Here is a 17253-nt window from a genome sequence, read left to right as displayed (position 1 = left end):
TAATAATTATATCGATTAAATATATTGTATATAAATAATAATTTTTAATACCACAAATAGAACGAAATTATATTTATTTAAAGTTGTTGCTAGGTTTTACAGTATGTAGTTATAAATTATATTTATTGTTGAAGTTTGAAATGAGATACTTTTCATATAACATGACAAATAAGATTGTAAATTTATTAAAATAAATTAAAATAGAGCTACTTCTTGCTCTGTGGAAGAACGTGCGTGTTCTTTAACTCCCAAAACAGATCCATTTACAACACGGATAAAATGTTTTTTGCGTTTTCTTTCAGCATCTTTTAACCTAAAATTCTTGCAAGCTGTTGTATCTTTTTTCAAATTCATACGTTTCAATCTCATTCGATCTCTTTGTTTTACTTTATCTTCTTCACCTAAACCATTTTCTTTTCTGCGTTGCCTATATGCAGCTGCCCTTTGGGCCGCGGAAAGAGGTGAAGATTTTTTTGGTGTCATTTTGTTGTACACATTTCTCAAGTTTGTTATTGAAAATTTTTCCATTTATTAACCTCACTTCAAAAAAAAACAATTGAAATTTGTAACCTACAGATGGGTAACCTAACAATTTACACTTTTTTTGTCCGTGCATCACGGTAATATCAGACATAATTTGTGTTAAGTCACAAAAATTTCTATGGGAAAATATTCAGGATAAAAAATTAGCTTTGTATCCGAGATTTCAAGTTATAAAGTGCAGTAGTAATTGCTGTAAATAAAAAAATGCATTTTTTTCGTGACGCACGGACATTGTTTTTTGAAATTTTAAAATACTTTTAAATATTAGAAATAATATAGAAAGAATAATTAAAAAACATTTTTTTGAGTTGTTTAGGAGTTGCACTACACGATACAAGTGAAAAATTATTTGTATAATGACCGTAAGTCTCTGAAATATAGTTTCGAAATATGCCTCTCAGTGGATTTATTTAACACGTACAACTAAATTTAAAATTCCAACTCTATGTCCGTGTTTTCATGGAAATGCCCATTATTGATAAAATGTTCCAATATTGCAAATCTTATATCAAATATTATATTAAACTCGATAAGAAGTCATAAATCATGAAAATTCATTGGAATGTCCAAATTTTCAAAATATCTTAATACAGTTTAACTCAATCATGTACAGTACTAATATTATTTTATTTCAATAGTTTTGGTGATTAACGCCAAAAAATTTGATGCTAACTTCATGCAGCACCACACGGAGAAAAAAATCAGGGCTTTTGTAGCACGGAAGTAGATCGTGAATTTTTCGCCCGGCGCTTTTCTTCCCCGTAAAGTTTATTTATTAGAAACAATTTTGAAGTTATATGCATTAAATGGCTTTAAATTGAATTTTTAATCCTTTGCGGCACACATTTTTCATTCCATTCAAAAATACACATGATCACACCTATAAGGGTTTTTGGGGTCGCTGATTACAAATCTAAAGTCAGTTTTTAAAAATTCAAAATGGCGGATCCAATATGGCGGACAACTTTTTGAAAACTTAATGCAATTCGCTTGAAACTAGTTACTTGGGGATTTTTGGGGTCGCTGATTACGAATCTGAAGTCAGTTTTCAAAAATTAAAAATGTTGGATCCAATATGGCGTACGATTTTTGAAATCTAATGCAATTCGCTTGAAACTTGTTACTCGGGGTTTTTCGAAATGATTTGGTAGCCTTGAAAAAGGCTGATTGTTATAGTTGCTGATTACAAATATCACGTTTTTTTTTAAAAATTGGAAATGGCGGATCGTAAGTAAAATTGCATTTTTAGTTGTGATAAGGAGAGAAACAATTTCTTACTGGCAATAGGCAGAGTGGAACATTGCAAGTTTTACAAATCCAGGACGTTCGCTTTTGTACTACAATGAGCACATATTGGATCCACATTTTGAATTTTGAAAAACTAACATTGGATTCGTAATCAGCGACCCGAAAACCCCCGAGTAACAAGTTTTAAGCAAATTTCGTGGATTTTTAAAATTTTCGGTCGCCATATTGGATTCGCCATTTTGAATTTTTTAAAACTGTCTTCAGAATCGTAATTAGCGACACCAAAAACCCCCGATTAACGAGTTTCAAGCGAATTCAAGCAAGTTTTAAAAAATTGTCCGCCATATTGGATCCGCCATTTTGAAATTTTTAAAAACAGACTTCAGATTCGTAATCAGCGATCCCAAAAACCTCCAAGTACAAAATATCGGTTCCCTTTTTACCTAAATTTTCGATAATGAATTTGTTGACAATTATTTATTTATAATTGTTTTTAATTTTGCGTAAATATTGTTACTTTTATTTTCATTTCATTCAATAATATGTTCTCATTCACTTTAAAAAAAATTAATGAATATTGCTTAAAAAACTTAAAGTACAGTAAGAAAAGTTGTAAAAAAATAGGTGGTAATCTGGGTTACCACTGTGCCGCAAAGGGTTAAAATACGTTTTCTCAAACATTTGCAAGAAGCTCTTCTTACCGAAATATGTCGGAACTCGTGGAAAAGAAGCAAGCACCTTGATAGTGCTTGCGTTCTCCGCGTGGCGTCGTTACGAATGCAGCACGATTTCTTGCTACCAAAGCACATCTGACTTGGACTTGTAATACAGACATTCGTCGCGCAGAAAGCGTATGAATTCATATTCCGTGCTACAAAGCTCTGATTTTTTTCCCCGTGGCACACGGAGAGAAGAGTTACCGTTGTAACTTGTTTAGTAGCCTAACAAATTGTAAACAATTAAAAATTGAAACATTTAAAAATTTTCAATTGGCATACGGTAAGCAAAGTATATTCAAAATACACATAATTTTGGTCACCGTAATTGACGCACAGAAACTGATTCTAACACGCCGTAACTGTCACATTTACCCTATATATATATATATGTAATTGAATACCCGGATCAAATATGTCGACTGACGCTCGGACGCACGCTCTAATGGTAGTCGGGTAGCAGTGAGCCGCCCACAGGCTGTCACTGCTACTTGACTGGTAATAGAGCGTTCGTCCGAGCGTCGGTCGACATATTTGATCCGGGTATTCAATTATATATATTTCAGTCTATCAGTGAACAAAAACCAAAGGACAAATTAAAAAGGAAGATATCTTTTTCTTCTCATTGAGAGGATAAGCGCGAATTCTCGTTTTCTTCAGTGTTCACGATAAGAGTTGACTCAATATTAATTTAAAATGCGAGTACTCGTGGTCCCGGTGCCGCTAACGGGCCGCGATTATTTTAATCCAGCTGCGAAAGCGGAGAAAGGGGCTATAGGACTGCGAAGAAGAACTGCAGGAGGGACACGAGATAGAACTCGTAATTTGTTTCGAGATCGTATCTTCAAAGTGGCTCTTCGTCCTCGTTGAGGGGGACATTCGCCTGTGTGTCGTACAGAATGAGATACATATATATATACAAATAAAGAACAAAGTTATGACTAAAATGGAATTGAAAATGAAAATATATATTTTTGAGCAGTATGAACAAAAATGAACTCTACACAAGAAAATACTGCGCCAGTAGTAAATTTTTGGTTGGGATAATTTATTTCTAAAACTAAATAAAAATAATCATTTATCTACTATACAGTAGAATTTAATAATTTGTTTTATTATTATTTTTTTGAAGAAGAAGAAGAAGAAGAAATTCAGATTAGGAGAATTTAACCCTTTCAGGGGCACATTATTCTAAGCATACAAATTTTTGTTTCATTACGTATTTATACTTTTTTTGGGTCGCTGAATACAAATCCGAGGTCAGATTTTGCAAATTTTAAAAATTCAAAATGGCGAATCCAATATGGCGGACATTTTTTTTTTAAATTCAATATATTCGCCATATTGGATCCGCCATTTTGAATTTTAAAAAACTGACATCTGATTCGTAATCAGCAACCCCGAAAACCCCCGAGTAACGAGTTTCATACAAATTGCATTATATTTTTAAAAAGTCGTCCGCCATATTGGATCCGCCATTTTGAATTTTGAAAAACTGACCTCAGATTCGTAATCAGGGACCCCAAAAACCCCCGAGTAAAGATTTTCAAAGTCGTAGCACTTCGCGTTTACAAATAGCTGAATTAATTATTAAAAAAATGCATATTTTTCAGATTGATGGAATAATATTAAGTTAACAATAATAAATTATTCATAAACAATATTATAGATTCGTTATATTATATCCTTAGAATCTAAAAATAAGAAATATATGATTATTATTAGATAAATATGCCGGAAATACCAAAAATACAACAACAAAAAAGGTGGGACGTATACGTCCCACTGCCCCTGAAAGGGTTAATGTTCTTAAAGAAATATTTATTACTGATGGAGGTTTTACTATGTATAATGTATTCAACGTACTATATACATCGTTCATTTTGTATAATAAAAGATCAACTTCAGATTGTCCACTTGCTAAGCTCCTTTAGCAACTTTGCTCCCTGTAATCACTACCATATAAAAGACAAATCTACAAAATTGATCCTCACCAGACTCGCGTTCAGTTAGCTTTTCTCGATTGGAATTAATTTGCTCTGCGATCAAAGCTTGATTAAGTATCGTATTGCGTGATAACGAATCGTTTTCTACCCTTCTCACGTCTATATAATTTTTCATCCCTTCACTGCAAATATACAATTACAGGCAATATAATTTAAAAATAATTATATTTACAATACCTTTAATTAATTATACCAATATTTTTAAAACAATTTTTATAAAATATATTAAAATTTTTTTTTAACTTTCTGGCTCTTTCTCCATATACAGTGAAAACAAAAAAATTGTGTCTATCAATTAATTTTAACCTAATTTTTTTCATCATTATTATTATTATTATAATTTAGTAAAAACTAGAAAATTAGATACTGTAATATTTTTATATATTATATTGTTTTATATATTAGGTATTTGAATTTAATTAGAAATCTTCCGTGTAATTTTATCAGATCGATATAATTTTAATACAAATTTTAATTTGTGGTTATCGGAAAGAATGTACATTCTTGTTTTTATTGAAAATTTATATGATTGTAAACGATTAGAATACATAAATCCAGCTTTGAACATCTTGTGCGGATAAGCATTCGCGCCATTTCTTGATGTTAACGTAGGCTGAAACCAGTATCAATAAATATCGGTTTTAGACCGATTTCTTTGATATATATATAAGACGCGCATTTATTAGGCGGTGAATTTTCTTTTTTTTTATTAATAAAATTGACGGTAAATCGATACACTCTAGAACTTATTGATATTTTTTCAACATTAATAAAATTCCAATGCATACCCCTCTCTCTTTCTCTCTTTAAACTAAAATGATTGTGTCACATATACTTTATACTACTTTATTCTGAAAGTGCTGGAACCGTAAATTTGTTGAAATATCCATAATTAAAAAATACATAATTACCGTAAATTAAATAAATTATAAACAAATAAGTTATTATTAGATAATATAACAAATAATGATAGTAGTTTAGGTTTTTATGATTAATATTAAAATATCTCATATTAAATTAAATATAAAAAAAATTAAAACTTACATACAAAAGGTGGGTGATCCAGAATAATTTTCAAAGTTGACCTAAAACAAAAATTATTAATCTGTAAATCTAACCGATTTTTGAAGACACTGATTACGGATCAAATGTCAGAATACAAAAATTCAAAATGATTGATTCAATATGGCTGCCAAATTATTAAAACTCAAAGAAGTCGAATCTTAAATATATACAGAAAAAAGTTTTGTTTGAACCAAATAATATAGAATTATTTTTGCATAACACAATCTGTTATGCTGTTATGCAACGTAGCTGTGTGGACAGAGTATTTAGCTCGCGTTCCAAAGGTCCTGAGTTCAATCCCCCATGCGTAAAAAATTTTTTTAAAATTAGTCTTGTATTTTATTTATTGTACAAGTAATAATCTTAAATACACTGAGAAAAATGTTTAGTATCATCTACCAAAGTTTGGTTCTCTCTACCAAATTTTTTATTTGATATATGTGCAACTAATCCGTTTGGTTCGGGCTACTAAATTTTTTCGTTGAATCATTTTGTTCGGTCTACCAAATTTTTTGTTTTGCACAACTAACTTATTTTTTTTAAGCAAACAAAAAATTTAGTTAAATGAAAATTTTTTTTTTGTTTTCTCAACCAACTTATTTTTTTGTTTCACCCTTTTCTCTTTATATAACCTACCTATGCCTACTTAAATTAATTTCTATCGCGGAAAAAACCTAACACTGCTGGCGCTCGAACCCTCAGACTACGCAACTCTAGTCGAGAACGCTGACCACTACTCTACGAATCCTACTAACAATTTGAGATTAAATCATTTTCACAATGTATAAAAGCTGGAAAAAAACTTTCGTTCTTGTAACAAGTTTTATTTATTTATTTTCACTACACAAACTTTTTTTTTAAAAAAATGTCTGAAAAACATAAAAACTTCAACACTGAAACTTCACGACGCGAACGACATATGGTTAATCTTGACATCCCGTGAATGGGAAGCGACGCCATATTTACGAGAAGAGCGCGTGCGCAATACAGCATGTCAGCTATTTAGTACTGGGAACCAAACTATTTAGTTCGTAAACATGAAAGCTTCAAATATATTTTTTGGTAGAGCCAACTAAACTTCCCGATTTATTGACACTTTCTATTCTGTTGTGACAACCATATTTTAGTAACGCCAACTAAAAAAGCTCAACTAAATTATTTTCTTATTATTACGAAATTATTTTTCTCAGTGTAGAATATAAGTTAGAAATAAAAAATTGTAAAAACTGTCATTAATTTAAAATAAAATCTTACAAAATAGGGTAATAGTTATAATTTAATACAGATTAGAGGAGAATTGAGAGGTCCCTGATAATTATTTTTTTTCCTAAGAAAATAGTAACAGCCATGCTACATTGTTAGAAATTGGACTCTAATTTTACACTAAAAAGATTGCAATTATATGTAGTTTCAATCCCGAAAAGTGTGAATGGATGGACAAAAAAAAATTAAGCCAATGAAATGAAAACTTAGAGTTCGATTTCCAATAGTGTAGGGCACTAGTCAGTTGCTCTGAGAAGGGTCAAATCAGAGATAGGGAAATCTGGCTAGTATCCTATCAGACCCACATTTCAATTTCTGCACGGGGGTATAGCTTAAGTCATCTTGTTTACACGCATATCTTCATAAATTAAATATGACACTTTATAAACTGCTCAATTCCTGGACATATATATATATATAGTCGAGTAATCGAGTATCTTGTCTGGATGGCGGATAAGAATATTTATGATCAGAGCTTAGGATCGCGAGTCGACAAATTCTCGCGAGGAGGCATGGCCTACTGCAATCAGTCGCACAGTGTCAGGAAGATGCAAAACTATATATATACGCACACTATTCTCGCACCAACCTGTGCCTGGGTCCAGGTTTGTTCCTGTATCGTATATCGCGCATATATCGCATATCGCATCGGATGATCGGGGTAAGTCGGTAGCCTGTTCCCTCGAGTCCCCTGACAGGCAGCAGTATGTGTATGAGTGTGAGGTTGAAGGGAGAGAGAAAAGGAAGGGAGTTGAGTTGGAAGCAACAACCAGCAGCAGCAACACACTCGATGCGCACAATTAATATCGAGTCGTATCTGCGATCTCTCATTATTACCTGGGTTCTTTGGTTTATGTGTGTGGGTGCTGGAACGTTGTGTATACCAATATGCGCAAGATATGCATGTTTTGGTGGTAGTGCGGCTACCGTACACCCCAGGACATCGCGGTCGGCCATGCATCACTCTAACGAGCCAAGCATCGCGTGCCGATCTGTATTAAGGATTTATAATCCTTCGGATGGAGAAGAACGCCTAATGTACCGGCTTGACCACAGGATATTCGTCTACTGCCACTAGGACCATATTTTCCTGCACTAATTTTATGTCTGTGTGTGTGTTGGAAGATTAGATTTGTCGAATCTGATTTTTTATTTTACATTAACCATTAGTTTTATAATTTTTATAGGGTAATCGGTACAATGATTGGCCCCCCTAAGAAAATTTTTATGTTTGACTTACTGTCGAATTCACACCATATGTCAAAAAAATATTTGAGAAACACTAATCGCCCATAAATTTATTCTATTTTAAATATTAGTAATTAGAAAAAAATAGGAAAATTTTAAATAACAGATATGTTAAGAAAATAATGCAAATGTCAGAAAATACATTTATTGGCCTTAAAAACATAGTGATTGGCAGTTGCCAATAATTGTATCATTGGCCTCTGTAAGTTTTTAAATACAATGATTGGCCACCTTTCCTATTAACATGAAGTTATTAGAATTATAGGTATAACCTGTACTTTTTTGAAAGCAACAGAGGCGACACTGGTGGCAAAATAAAATGTTGAATTTTCAGTTATTGGCCCCTATCGTTGTACAATGATTGGCCGTGGCCAAAAATTGTAATTTAAGGTTATTTAACATTTTTACATAAACAGACTTATTAAAAACAAATATTTAAGTGTTGTAAAAAATGTTTGATAATATTTTACAATATTTTTGAAAACTACAGTCATTGGCCTCTTTAGCCACCATGGCCAATCATTGTATTTTCGTACAATTCAAAGAGGGTATTATTGGCCTCCCAATAAATTAAAAAAACATTATATTTTTAAATAAAAAACTATTTTATCGTGTATTTGTAACCACTGCAAGTTTATATAAGAACAAATTTTCTTAAAAACATATTTTTACACTAAAAAATTTCTAATCTTTTATTAGGGTACACTACTGATCACCATAGTATTCTTTGCTGTCAAACTTTGTTTTCAGAACACGTAAATAAATAATTAAATTTAAATTAATAATGAAGGACCAGATAATCCCGACTGAAATGATCGCAGCGTAATTGTGTGAAGTTTATTAAGCATAAATTGAAAAATGATTTGATGTTAGTTCTTTCTTATTATATTTATATTTCATCAAGACGGCCAACCATTGTAGGGTGGCCAATCATTGTACCGATTACCCTATGTTAATATTAACGAGGTTATATTGTTCTACTCATTGCAGCGTTAAGCAACACTCCAAATTACGTTGTCATCAACTATCATTTTCAATTCAACGTCAAAACTTTGACGTGACGTATCCCGTGTAGAAATTTTGTCATGGTCCCGATCAGGGCCTGTTAGGGATTAGTCAGGGCCTGATGTGGAAACATTGATCAAGACCAGATCAGGATGAAACACACCACCTGATCAGATCCACATATGGAAGTCCCTAAATATGGGCCTGATAGGGCACTGATGTGGCCCGGAAGATAATTTTTTCTTTAAAATTAAATCAAAGGATTCCGAACATAATATAGAAAATTGTAGTTTTCTTTACATTTTTGATATTTATTTATCAAGTCAGAATTTCATAATGGTAAAAGTATTATTATAAAAAAAATGTAATACTGCTTGTCAAAACAAACAAGAGTCATATGTAAAATACTGTACAAAAAATGTGAGGTTATTTTTTAAACTTGTTAACGTAACGCTTTTTTTGATCTTTCAAATTTAATGTTTTTTTCATTATTAAAAAGCTTCGTAAAATCGACAAATCAATAAAATTGTACCACATCTACTAGTTAACATAACCTCTTTTTGAAGTATAATACAATTGCAAATATTTATACATATTGAATTTTAATGAGCCGAAAGTTTTGAACGTTTATATCAACGAAATATTTTTTTCAATCTATAAATTATTAAAAATTATGATGACCATGTAAAATAAAACAGTAAATTAAACAATTATTAAATTAATAACATCTTTTTAGATATTTTAAACAATATTTTGTAATAAAATTCGTACTTAAAGAAGTTGCAAAAAAAATTTTGTTCATATGATCGTTCAAAACTTTTTTGTTCGGAATTCGTTACTCAGGGTCTTGCGGGATTGCTGATTACGAATATAATGTCAAATTTCTGAAATTGAAAATGTCGGATACAATATGACTGACTTTTTAAAAAGTTTGTCAGATTTGGTTAAAACTCGTTATTTACGGGTTTTCGTGGTCGCTTGTTATGAATTTGGTATTAGATTTTCAAAATTCAAAATGGTTGATCCAATATGGCGGATATTTTTTTTTAAAATGATTAGATTGATACTGATGGGGAGTTTACGCTGCTATTCGTAAGGAATTTAATACCAGATTAGTAATTAGCAACTCCGAAAACCCCTAAGTAATGAGTTTTAAGGAAATTCTATCAATTACTCAAAATTCTTCAGCAATATTGTATTCTTATTACTATTTTTATAAATATAAAACTGTCGTTGCAAAAATAAATTTTTCAGTGCCTATTAGAGGTATATTCGAAATTATTTATATATATATATGTATATATATATTTGATTATCGTTTGCGTTGGGGCGAAGTATTATATCGATTATGCGATAATATAGTTATAAATATGTAAACTTAAATATACATAAATTTCTAGGAGATATACCTACCGATGTGAGAATGAAACCAACTCATCTGGTCAGAAGGAATTCATTACTGCACTTTCCGGTATATGGCTTATCACAACAACTTGATCTCTTCTTAGTCAGGATATCTTTATTCATTCTTTATTTTTTTAAATCAAGATCACTTTATTCTTCTGCTCAAAAATATTTTCATCTAAATTATAATTTTTCAAACGATTTTTTTTATTTAATGTTAACAAAATTCATAAAATATATGAGGCAAAATTTCTGAAGTAATCCAACTTTAAAATTGAAAGTTATCGGATCAGGCTGCAATTATTGAGGAAACAAGATGGAAGGCCAGAAACTACTGGAAGAACCTACTCTCTAAATTTGAATCAGCGGAATCTCGCTGATTCTCAGCTATAAGTATACCACTGATTCCAATTAGCTTATATGCACTGATGAATTAGTGTAATTTCACTGATTTTTCAGCGTATATCCGCTGATTGGTACCAGTGGTATACTTATCGCTGATTCAAATTTAGAGAGTAGTTGGTACAGACCAATTTGATTTCTAGATGTCTACCCGAGGCGAAATTTAAGCCCTAATTTACAAGGAGTAAAGTAGAGTTAAACAGACCCTCTTTAGCTTCCTCAACTAGTCGCAAATTTCGCTTTCTTCCACGTTTGGATTTAAAGTAGGGTCTAAAAATTGATTAAAATATTGAAAATTTTGAAATTGCTCTAATTCTATTAATTTTTTTAAAACGCTTCAAAATATGTTAATTCCAGTTTTTAAAGGGTAATTAAAGAAATATTGTGTGAAGAAAAAATTCATTTTGCTTTAATCAAAATAATTAAAAGAGTTTTTTTTTGCATTTTTTTGTACTTTTTTAATCGAACTAGACCCTCTTTAGCTTCCTCAACCAGTCGCAAATTTACCTTTCTTCCACGTTTGGATTCAAAGGAGGGCCTACGGGAGTCTACAAGATCGTAAAGAGGGCCTATTTAGGTTCTAAGGGAAGCTAAAGAGGATTCAAATTTCGCCTCGGGCACTTTCCGTATACTGATTTGGGATCTAGAATACGGATTGTGGAATCCAGAAAGTGAGGTTTGTAATGTAGGGCTTCGAATTTAGGGTTTGGAATGTTGAACTTAAAATGTGAGGGGTTTTGGAATGTTGAACTTGAAATGTGGGGTTTCAACTGAGGGGCTTGAAATACTGATTGTTGAATCCTGAAATGTGAAATCTGGAATAAGAAATGTGGAATCCAGAAAGTGGGGTTTGGAATGATGATCTAGGAATGTGGGGATTTTTGGATTGTTGAGCTCGGAATAGGGGGGTTGGAATGTTGGGCTTGGAGTGGGGAGTTTTGGAATGCTAACCTTGGCATGGTGGTTCCCGAATCTTGGACTGGGGGGATTTCCCAATGTTGAACTTGGACCTGAGGGATTTCCCAATGTTGAGCTTAGGTGGGAAATTTACCCTTTTTGAGGTGGGGAAGGGGGGAATTTTCTTTTTTAAGATGGGGGAAGTGGGTAATTTCCCCTTATTGCTCGTGCGTCAAACTCACACGTGTCTCGATTGCCCTACTTTTGCGCCCTTGCCACATAATTAACTATTAAAGGCTTAAATATATAAGAAAACATCCACAAAATCTCGCATCAATTTATTTGGGGTGGGGTTGTTGGCTCGCTTATATGTGTGTCATTCCACCCTAAACACCTATATTAATTAGCCGTCAGCGGACAGGAAGACATAACTCCTTGACTTGCGAGTTATAGGCTATTATATGCAATTCTAGCTTCAAGTCAACGTTGTCTCTCGTGGAGTTTCCAAGTGTCGTGTTACTGCAAGGTCCCCCCCCCCCTCTTTTATACCACTGTGCTTCGAGACCCGGGGGCAGATTCTCCCCCCTGTGGGGGCCCAAAGGACCCGCGGGTGGCCCCGAACGGATGATAGTTCGTTCTCTCTCTCTCTCCCTACGTGGGCACATAACCGAAGAAACCGAGTACGAAGCTCTTGCCGCATTAATAACACTGGTAGCCGCTCATATGTTAAACGTCCACCCAGTTACTTTCCACTTGGTGGTTTTAGCTGTGCGGACTCGCACCTACCTACAGCGATGCTTCTCGCGCCGCGCTTTGCATCCATATATATGTATATATATACCGTACAACAACGATTCACGTGTTTGTGTGTGTTATTCTTTTCGATTATCACGGCAACAAATGCCGTTTTAACCCCTTTGTCATCCACACCAGATAACTATCGACACTTTTCTCAACGAGACTTGGGCCTTGTTCCATCATTAGTCTTGTTTGGAGAGAATGAGACAATCTTGAAAATGAAGAATAAACTTGAGAATTATGAAAAAGATTTTTGTTTTTGTTGTTCTAGGTCAGATATGTACTCGGTAAAGAGATTTTGTTTTATTATTACACTGAAAAAAAAATTTATTTGATTCAAATACCGGTGTATTTGGTTATTATCAAATAAATATTTACTTGAATCAAATATTTCATATTTGAATCAAATAAATGGTATTTGCTTCAAATACTGAAATATTTGATTCAAGTAAATATTTATTTGATAATAACCAAATACACTAGTATTTGAATCAAATAAATTTTTTTTTCAGTGTATCTAAATTATCTAAAGTGTTTTTTTTATTACACTCATAAATAAGAGCCCGAACGCATAAATAAACTCTAAAACAAATTTTTTTTTTTTTTTAATTATGACTTGATAGAATCTTATTCTGTAGAATATTACTTTTACAGAATATTACATTTTTAAAATATTAATTTTTAGAATTTTCATTAAATCGATTATTATCAATGTTGAAGAAATTTTATTTATAGAGAAAAATTATTCTGCAAAAATTAATATTTTATCAATTTAATATTCTACAGACTAAGATTCTATCAAATCATAATCTGAAGTCAAATGTTCAAAATTTAAAATGATATGGATCCAATATGTCAAATATACAAGATATTTTTAATATTTGCAGTAACCTTAAATGATCATCGACTGTAGACTTATTTTTATCCAAATTAAAAAAATAAATGCGATTTTTAATAAATAATAAAAAAAAGTAATGAAGAAATAATATAAAAATAAGTAATAAAAAGCAATATCTTTAGAAACAGTAATAAAATTTTTGTTCCATTTTTATGTTTCAGGTACCAACATCCAGAAAGTGTCTACAGATTCAATCCTCGATCTTACCCCTATCCAAATGAAAATGAAGACTCAATCACGGAGTAAAATCTGTTAACAATCATGAATCCCCCTCCCAAAAACAAACCAATAAATTGTTAATTCGTCAATAATTGTTAATTATTTTTAAGTAATTGATTAATTTTTTTTATTATTTACTATAATAATTAGCCGATAATTATTTATTTCTATATATACATATCGCAAGAATTACTAAAAATAAAAGTGGACAAATATTGTAAATACTACGCTATAAATTAAGGTAAAATTAAATAATCCTTTAGAAGATATGTGTAAAATAAACAAAAAATCAGAAAATTATAAATTATCTAGGACTCAATTTTCTGTTTTTATTATTCATTTATTATATAGAAAAAAAGCGTTAATTTCTATTTTAATTAGTAAAAATAATATTATTTTCGAAAAAAATAGGAGATAAATTAGTCATATTAATCAGTAATTTGTAAATGATTAGTTTAGTATGAAATTTTGAAAATTCCTTGTATAGCGATACATTTTGATACGTAATTACGTATAAATACGTATGTATATATGTTTAAAAGCAATACAATAAGTATGATGAGAAAAGAATAAGTGAATGGTCCCAAAGGCCGAGACGGTCAATTTGATAACGTTACTCTGTAAATCAGCGAAACTTACTGCGTTACACGTTATAGCGAAAGATGCTTGGTTGTATACTTTACTTTATAAACATAAACAGGTTTTATCTTAAACGAATGATAAATCAAATACGGACTTTGTATGTAATATTTCAAAAGTGCAGTTTCTATATTTGCAGGCAGCGACAAACAAATATATATATATATACCTACTTATGAATTATAGCCATTTGCCTTGTACATGTGAATATTTATAATTTTCATCTTTTTTAGTAGGTTTCATTCCAATTTACTTTAGTTGACCGTCAATTTTACAATTTTATTTTCATACACGTCCGCTTGTGACACGTGGCATTCGATAATACATAAAACATCTGCAAATGGTGACACTAAAAATTGTTGCATTGTATGCGAGGTGCAGAGATCATTTTTCTTCTTTAAATAAATATTGTCACATATACAAAAATAAACTTTGTTTTTATAAAAAAAAAAATTTTTTGTTGTATTTCTTTTCATCGATTATAAATATTTGTAATTTATTTGAATGAATAATATAAGGAAGTAATAAATAAATATAAAATTATATAAAAAAAGATTTTTAAACTATGGAATGAAGAAAAAATTCCATCAAAACCTTTTAAATCATGAATTTTTTCAAATATTTCAATATATTTTTTGTTTATTATTATTATTATTATAATTTTTGCATCAATAAAAAAAAATGAAACTATATTGTTTTTAAAAATTTTTTTTCAGTTCTGATAATTGAATTGAAGTATATCTTATATCAGAAATTTCCTATCTAAATATGTATAAAAACTGGACACATTTAAAATGCATGAACACACCCTAAAGCAACGTGAAAGTCATTTATAAACACCTACGCTTCTTCCACTGAAGATCAAACCTCAAGTTTCAGTTAAAGAGTAAATAAAGAATACATGTATATATATATATATATATATATATATATATATATATATATATATATATATATATATATATACACATTTCGAAAATTAAATAGAATCTATTTCCTGTTTATTTTACAGAAAAAGAAATAAAGAATTTTCACGAAATCTGTAAGAAAACAAAAACACTACTACTACTTAATAAAGAAACAAAAGCTCAAAAATTGATCATAATTGGATAAAAAAAATTATAATTTTTAATAATATATGTTAGATCAATTATGAAGAATTATACAAAGGTTTATTGTAAAATTTAGTATATTTAGAAATGTTTACTTGTTTCACCTAAAGTATAAAAAAAAAATTCTAATTTTAAAATATGCCTAATAAATAATTTGACATTTTAAAAAATAAAATAAAAATATGCTATACATTTATAAATATTTGATTTAAAATTATATTAATAATGTGACGTTGCAAAAAATGTTGCAAGTTACACAAATTTTTCAAGAATAAGTAATTTGTTTTGTTATATTTCTTATAATTAATTATTTGTAAAATTTAATTCATTTCCTGAAATCCTGCAGCAACTTCGAAATTATTTGGAACATTTCTACTATCTGAACTCTGAAGAGCCTCAATTCTGTTTGAAATTCCTGCCAGCCTGATATGTCCTTCTGGTCAAACCTCAGAATTTAGTGAAGGAATTCTATCAACTTGAGAATTTTTACTATTTCCCCTGTCTTTAATTTGAATTAAATGGTGAATTGAAAATAATTTAAGAATTATTCATTGTTTTGAGAAGGTTTATTGTCAGTGATTATATAGGCCAAAAAGTTCAATCCAAAATATCAAGAACGAAATATCGAAGAAAAAAAGTCCAAAGTACAAAAAATTCAAAATGAAAATATTCAAAGTAAAGAAAGTCCAAAAAATAAATAATAAAACATGTATATATTATGTTTCCTTGACAAATTTACAAAAAATAAATCAAGTGTATTTACACTGAAAAAAAATTTATTTGATTCAAATAATCGGTTATAATTTTTTCATTATTTTTCGACAGAATAAAAATAAAAGAATAAATAAATAAAGAGCGAAACATTTTATGAGAAGGAATTATATACATTTATGCAAATAGGATAAAATATAAGCGTGTATTGAATCGGTATCGCCGTAAACCGGACTGCTTTTGAAATAGAATTCGAATACTGATTAGAGGCAGCAGATGGTGTCTCATAAAAAAATGGATGATACGCGGAGCGAAATCAGAAGCAAAGATTTGAAAAAAGGGGGGTTCGAAAATATCATGCCCACGCGAAAGAGGCGCGCGTGTAAATAAAAGCATATTATTCTCCCGTGTCTTGAGATTCAAGAAGGAGACCATGGTTAGCGTCCGTTTGGTAGCACGCTGAAGCTTAGGCGAGAACGCCTCATAAATAACTAATTGTTGCAGGCGAATTGCGTTCGTAAAGCGAGGGACGCAGTGGGACCCCCCGAGCTCCACAAGCCAATGGTATAAATTACGAAAACGGGACCCACGCCAGAGAACCATAAGGCCCATATATATAGTTGTATATATATATATATATATTATAAAAAAATTTCGCCGGTGTTTCCATGTGGGTCATTCCACGTCAAGAGTAACCAATCTAAATATTAGTATTTTAGTTCTGATTTTAACCTCAAACTCAGCGGCGAATTGACGTGGAATGACCCATATAACTATCTATATTAGTATTAAAATGAACATAATCTCAAAATTCAAGGTTCTACAAGGAAAAAAATATTTACCTGGAACAGCGATAAGTTTCACTGGAACACCGTTATTTTTTACTAAAACAGCAAAAGTTTTCACTATTCTAGAGAAATATATCGCTGTTCCAGATAAAGATTTTTTCCGTGTTTAACTTTTAAATATTAAATTTTGCAAAACTTAAACAAATTTTAAATCTTAAATTAATATAAAATAATTTTATAATTAATAAAAGGTAACGTCTGACTAGAGAGCTTTTACTACTTAAAAAGTAA

General features: G+C 30.7%; 1 protein-coding gene across 2 annotated transcripts in view; it reads left to right on the top strand.

Annotated features, from left to right (window-relative positions):
- The window catches only part of LOC127286403 (transcription factor Sox-2-like), a 192536-nt gene extending 177732 nt beyond the window's left edge, over positions 1–14804 (top strand). For both annotated transcript variants that reach the window (XM_051312818.1, XM_051312817.1), the window contains exon 4: positions 13655–14804. The gene's annotated coding sequence lies outside the window, so the exon portion shown is untranslated. The remainder of the gene's footprint in view (positions 1–13654) is intronic.
- Positions 14805–17253: the final 2449 nt, after the last annotated feature.

Source organism: Leptopilina boulardi, unplaced genomic scaffold, assembly GCF_019393585.1.
Source record: "Leptopilina boulardi isolate dan_hultmark-lab unplaced genomic scaffold, ZJU_Lbou_2.1 LbouV2_354, whole genome shotgun sequence".
Taxonomy (NCBI): Eukaryota; Metazoa; Arthropoda; class Insecta; order Hymenoptera; family Figitidae; genus Leptopilina; species Leptopilina boulardi.
Note: the sequence above shows the minus strand (reverse complement) of the source record. Positions and strands in the feature narration are given on the sequence as shown.